The sequence below is a fragment of the Telopea speciosissima genome, chromosome 8, assembly GCF_018873765.1.
Source record: "Telopea speciosissima isolate NSW1024214 ecotype Mountain lineage chromosome 8, Tspe_v1, whole genome shotgun sequence".
In the NCBI taxonomy this organism is placed as follows: Eukaryota; Viridiplantae; Streptophyta; class Magnoliopsida; order Proteales; family Proteaceae; genus Telopea; species Telopea speciosissima.
The window spans coordinates 55,537,678-55,544,902 of NC_057923.1; positions in this window are offsets into that span (position 1 = coordinate 55,537,678).

Genomic DNA, 7,225 nt, shown 5'->3' on the forward strand with positions numbered 1-7,225 from the left:
AATTCTATTAATAACCCCGTTGATGGCACATACTATGAGTGTGGTAAATTTCAATGTACATAGGGGCAGAGAGGTCATTTCATGTGGAGAGAGAGAGAGAGAGAGAGAGAGAGAGAGCATACCCTCTACTAGCGGCTCAAAGAGTCTTTTCCTATATCTATATAAGGAGAAGGTTCCCTGAAAGGCAGAAGCGCCAACAAGGGTGGGATTTATGCCTTTCATGGAGGGAGGGGTAATCATTTCGTACCCCTCTGTGTTTGGGTGCAAGGCCGCACTGCCTTTCAAGTTCTTTTTCCCATTTATTTATGTGGAAGTGTGGAACTATAAAATGTTTATACAATTATTAAAAAATCAACTTTTTTTTTTTTGCTGATAAAGAAACTTATTTATTAGAGCATGCCCAATGCGAGGCATCCAATTTACAAAGATCAGATAACCAAGGAGTGGAAAGCGGCCAAGAAATCTCGCTCGCACAAGACCAGGCCTCCTTTATAATCCTTAAAAGAGGCGAGGCGTCAGAATTGATTATGAAGAAGCCCATTTGGGAAAGAGGGGGGGGGGGTGACCCTTGGGCTTGAACAATGGGCCTGTGATCACCCAGATGCACCTTAGCCGCCCTTCTGAAAAGTCAACTTTGGCTTCTTTAGTTTCCCAATTGAAAAATACAAGTACACCTTATTTAGGAACATAGCTTACAGAAGGGAAAATTTCACAGATACCCCCTGTAAGTATCCAATATATCACGGATATACCAAATTTTGATAAAATATCATAGACACCCCCTACTTTATGACTTTACTTCAACTTAGTCCACTCTGCAGTTAAGTAACTGTTAACTCTTTTTAAATGGCAAAATTACCCTTACCATAGTATGAACTCCCCATAATACCCTTAAGGTAAAACCCCAAATGTGGACCATTTCACTTAGACCAAACCGATCAAACCAAAACAAAAAACAAAACAAAACCCTAATTTTCCATTTTCAAAAGCAAGAGATTCTCCATCGTCAATCTGGGCTGCTATCAACACTCCCTTTGCCGAGGCCATACGGAGAGGCAGATGTACCACAGTGGCGACCAGAACGGCGATGGCGATGGCGATTGGAGCAGGAGGAGGGTCAAAGAATGTAGGGAAAGAGATGAGATTCAGAGGGAAACGGAAGAGACCGTGGGGGGAGATTTGCAACGGAGATCAAAAACCCATGGAAGAAGACAAGTGTGTGGTTGGGAGTTTTCCCCCCACTTTTTATTCTTTTCCATATTATGTATTGATTATTGTATAAGCTTTGCGATCTGGAGGTAGGTGGTGGTGTTTTGGGGGGAGGATTGGATCTAGATTGGAGTTGTGGTCTGCTGAACTGTTGTATCTTACCCATCTTTTTTATTGTACAGAAGAACATAGAAAATTCTAATTCAATGAATGAGAAAGAGAAATTGCAATCTCTACTTGGCATCTTCACCCTCCCCCTCTCTCACTCTGACTTCTCTTGTATATTATTGTTTGTAAAATTATGATGCAACGACTTGAGAAGAACAACGATGAATAATTTTCTTTTCTGGTTTTGGTAAGGGAGATTTGAGTGTCTTTTTGTGATGGGTTCAGATTCCTTGCTCGAGCTGCTATTTTTCCATCTGTAGGAAACAAGAACAGAGGAGCAGAGTCATAAATAGCTTTTCAGGATTGTGCAACGTAAACTGGAGGGCCCCATTAACAAACGATTTGAGCCAAAACCCAGAACCAGATGCCTGTGAAGAAGAAGAGGTTTCTCGCCTTAGGTTTGGCAGAACGATTTCCTTTCTCTTGAACGGCAAGTGAGAAGAAGAGGGTTTTGTTTTTGAAACAGAGCTGGCCTTGGTCGGTTTGTTTAACTAATGGGATTATGGGGTTAAAATGGATATTTTAACTTTAGGTGCTGACGGTGCTTAACATTAGGGGGAACCCGGGGAAGGTTGATATTTTGCCAAAGTGTAGCATGTCCGTGATATATTGAATACTTACAGGGGGTGTCCGTGTAATTTTCCCTACTTAGAATAACCATCCAATGAGCAATTTGACCAAAACAATGGTCCAAGTGGCTAAAATATGTACCACAAACATTTGGCCAAAACAATGGTCCAATTCTCGGCTATTGTTTTGTGTCTTCTTGTTTTCAAAAAAAAATTTCTTTGAAGGTTTTGTATTCCTTTACTAAAGTTTCAAAACTTTATTTTGTTTTGGCTGAAGCATGATATGCGAGTTGGAGACTTTGGTCCTCTTTGTTCACTTGATTTTGGATCTATTTGACATACCATATGGTAGAGATGATTAGGAACATATAGCAACCCCTTCTTATGTGGGTCTTGCTAGAGTTAATGATAGATATAGGAGTCCAATCATAAGGTCACATTAGCATTGAAGAGGGGATTCTCGCTTCTCTGCCAGTAAAGGAAAACTTAGAATCATGGTGAAGAGAGAATCTCAAGTTATAATCATGTTTCACATGGTTTGGTTTTCGAAAAGAGACTTTGCATAGTTTTTAAGTTAGGATTCAATTTCTATTTGCCCATACTAAAGAGAGAATCTCCTCACCAAGGAGATTTGAACCCTTTGATTAATATGTGGGAAAAAAAAACTATCATATACAATGGAGGTGGGTGGGAGTTAATGAGAGAAACAAGAGTCCAATCACAAGGTCATATAACCAGTTAATAGAAGAATCTCTCTTCTCCACAAATCAAGGAAAACTTATCTTGGAATGCAAGAAAAGAAAAACAAATTCACAAAAACTCATTACAAACTTTTTGCCGAATTATTATTGTCAAAAATGTTATTTTTTCAAACATCATAAGGCATGTATTCTACCATGTGGACAAATGATATGTCAATTCCGACCGTTGGACAAAGAGGACTTGATTTAGATCAACCATGTGTCAAATTTCATCATTGAATTTATCAAATACCCTCTCGTGTTGGCCTGCTTCCTGTGTGTTAAAACAGTTAAAAGAAGAAAGAGACAATGTTTAGCTTGGTTCTATTGAGTTCAACCTGCATCCACGGTGAAGGTGAGTTTCCACTATTGAGGTTTGAAGGAATTACAAGCCTTAATATAAGAGGACAATTGAGTAGTTGAAGAGACTGTGCCTCTAGTCAAAGAAACCTGATGTACAATGCTTCTAGGTTTTATATCAAGATATATGTTACATCTACAATTCTCATCACTAGTCCTATGTCCTAACCGCCTACCGTGCAGAGCCTTATCTTGATCAACATCGTTGAGCTGGTTCCTATCGGTTGGATAGAGAAAGGGCGAGTGTATTACTGATACCGTGTATGTCCATGCATATGTATCAGTACTTTAGACAATACTATGCGTTCTCCCAACGCTAAGTGAACAAACGATTTAGATTAAAAAAACTGTAAAAATAGATGATTCAGATTTATCATATGATTTTAAAAAATGGCACATCCTTTGTTACACGGATGACTATCCATATTTTAGATAAATAAAAAGAGCAAATTACATGCACCTCTAGTGTTTGAAACAATAATAAAACATCCCCGTAGTTTCAACATTTACATGGATCTCCTCTGGATGATCATGGGACTTACAAATAAGTCATTTCCATTAAGCTGAAACCGTTAGTGTTGTTAAACATTTAAAAACGGCCCCACTGTGCATACATGGCCGCAGGATGGCTCAGCAGCCGTGTAGTGCACAGCAGCAGATAAAAATTCATGTTCCATTGTCATCTTCCTCCATCTATCTCTTTCTTCTCCGGCAATCTGCGAACCTCCTATCATCGCAGGAGATCTGCTAGTGAGGGAGCTCCACTTTGCTGCTGCTATAACTCTACTCGCCAGCGATATTGAAGAGAAGAGCTCCACTCTACTGCTGCTATAAATCTCCAAACCGGCTCTTCTATGCCCCTCTGTCCTCTCTGACAATATACGAGGGAGCAGCTCCATCTTCTCTCCGGCGATCAATAGTTCATCGGAGGAAGTGCTTCTAAGTTCAAAGAAATCTCTGTATCTTCGACTCATAAAAACAAAACCAGCCAGGAGAAAGAAACAAAACAAATACAAAAAAAATTTCGATCATAATCTTGGGCCAGGGACTAGCGCATGGTTTTTAAAATTGGATAATAACCTAGGAGAAAAAAGAGCCAAATCCAGGAGAAAATGCTCTTGAAGAATAAATTAAAATAAACATATATTTGATCAGAAATCCCAATATTTGCGTATGCAAATCAGAGGGAAGACTCCAGTTTAACACCACAAACAATGTGGGCAAACATTCAAAGCGTTAATTTTTTTTTTGGGGGGGGTGTTGGGGAAATAGGTGAAAATTTAATAATTTCAGAGGGTTAAAAGTTAAAAACACTCAGTAAACCCAGAAACCAGATTCCTACGAACTAACCAGCACCAGAAAAAACACATAAAACCAGAGCCTCAAAACCAGAAACAGAGTACAATGACAACGAATCCCAGATCCATTTTTGAACTCAAAGCAACATTTGACGCTAGCCCTCATAAAACCATCTCCAAAGAACATCAAGAAACAGAAGAAAAAAGACCCAAATTGGAAAGAAACCCAGAAACCCAATTGTGTTAAACTCTAGAAACTGAACTCCATATTATTAACCACTCAAACAACGTTCAAACTAAGTAAACTGTCCAACAAAAGAACGCTTTTTTGAAGGTTTGTAAACACCGAAGTGGATTGTTAGGGTTTTTATATAGAACTCAGATGTCTTCGGCTGGGCCTACTTACTGGTGCTACAGATGCAGTCGGTTCGCAGGATGAGGAAGAAGAAGAAGATTTTGGGATTTTAGGTTTAAGGATGTAAAATGGGTAAATGGGATTTTTTGTTTGGAGGAGAAGATGTATATAATGGTAAAATGGTGTTTCATTTTAGTCACTAATGTAAAATGGGTAAAACTGTCTTTTACCTTTCAAAACTAACACCTCATTAACACCATCAGCTATCAAGGGGAAATATGTAAATGTTAAAATTACTTGGGGTGCATGTAATTTGCTAAAAAAAATGGAATCCCTATAGGTCTAGTGTCAAATCCTAGTCCGAACCGTTAAGACTGATCGATACTGATCGAAAAAACCCAAGACTGAACCGAACCGATCCTTATTGGGTTGGTTTTGGAATGGGGTATGACGGGATCGGTTGAAAATCGGACCGCACTGGATCGATCGATAACAAACTGAAAATCAAACCGAATGAAACCGATAAAAAAATAATGAGTATAAGATTATGAATAATTGAATTGATTTCAATTTTAGTGAGCAAAGAAAAAGAAACCGAGCCCAAACTTGTTTAATAAAACCCGTTATCATAAACTGAAACCGACAAAACCAAATCACACCGAAACTGAAACCAAGCCGAAACCGAAAAGTCCTTATTGGTTCGGTTTCGATTTCCCTAAAAGCCATACTGAAACCAAAAAGACCAGACCGAACCGATCGATTAACACCCCTATCTAACTCTATGAGACTAGAAATCAAAGTTAAAGGATAAAACACCCTCCACGTTGCCAAGGGTAAAGTATTTCCATGGGGGTGCAGCGATCATTTTACACGTCTTATGCCTAGACGCAGGGCAGTACACTGCCCGCACCCAGGTAGCATTCTTTCTCCAAAAGAAACAAAAGAGAAAAATGGAATCCCATCAATCTTAAAGAGAGAGAGATGTGACACATCAGCAATAAATACTTAGGCTTCAGGATTAAGAAGAGCGGAAAGAGTAAGGCTTGTAAGACACCGGCTTACTTTACCATAAAAAAAAGATACCGGCTTGAAATATAATCAAGCATAATTCAGCCCCCCCAATCGTTATCGTCTACAGTTCCCTGATCGGTGTGGTTCCCTAGTTCCTCTCATAAGAGGGAATGGGACCCACCTGGGCACCTGATCGAACACTCTACCTGGGTGGGGTCCACCCTCCTCTTGTGAGAGGCACTAGGGAACCGCATAGGAAAAAAATTCGCCCCCCCCTCTTATTTTCATTCATATAGTTTGTATATGCATGTATAGAATGCTTTAACCCCTCCATATGAAAATAATTTTGGCCTGCCCCAGTGCCACTTATACCAATAGTATAGACCTTGGATTGTTTTGGCCAGGTCTTAGTATGGATCTCGCGTTCACCCTTATAACTTCTAATCCTCAAACTACACTTCTCAAAAAAACAAAAAGAAAAAAGAGAATGTGATGACTTCCTAGACTTTGTGTGGTAACCATCTAAGTTATTGGTTCGATTATGAAGTTACCGATTAAGTTATTGGTCTCCAAATAGTTCCAAGACCGATAGATCAATTAGGAACCATTGGAACCAGAATTCATCCAAATCTTAACATTATACATTATATAATTTATAAGACTAAGGTCATGAGAACTAAAGTCAAGCCATTATTTTTATTTTTTGTCTTTAAATTTTGATTGATACCTTTTATCTCATATATTATTTTACTAGAGATTCGACTGTAATTTAAAGGTCCATTTTGGAATGCTAATATAAGAATATGCCTTAAATAATCCTGATTTATAACGGTGGTTGTGTTCATACTTATTAATTGAATATAAAACAACACGTAATATGGACTAGTTCCATGATTTGAGGGAAAAAAAAATTTGGTATGTCCAACAAAACCACATCACTTGGAATAAAAAAATCAGATGGATTCAATAGGCTGGTTTTGAAAGTTAAGAGATTTAGAACCGACCCATGCACCTATTTTTGAGTTCAGTTGGGGAACCGAAATCGAATTGAAGTTAGAAACTAAGGTTAAAAAAAATTCAGGATAAATTCTAATCGATTCTATGCTTGTGCTCTATGAATTGCAAATATTAAGATTTTCATAAAGTTCAGGCATATTTGAGCAGTGGCTGAATGTGAAAATCATGAAACCATCTCTCTGGGGAGGCGTACCATCTTAACCACCATGCATTCATGCATCAAGCTTAATTACAGCTCAGAAAAAGCAATCATCATCATCATCATCAGCATCATCATAAGAAGAAGAAGCAGAAGTAGGTCTACCTGGAAGTAAAAGTTCGATGACAGCCCAAGCCAAAATAAAACGACAGTTCTGATCATCCAAACATCTTAATTTGGATGCGAGGGAGAGGAGATCTACCTCGAAGGAACAGGTCAATCATATAACCCAAGCCTAATCCCATGTACTCTGCCCATTGAGTGTGTAATACCATTTTCAGAATGCACTAGATCAGGTG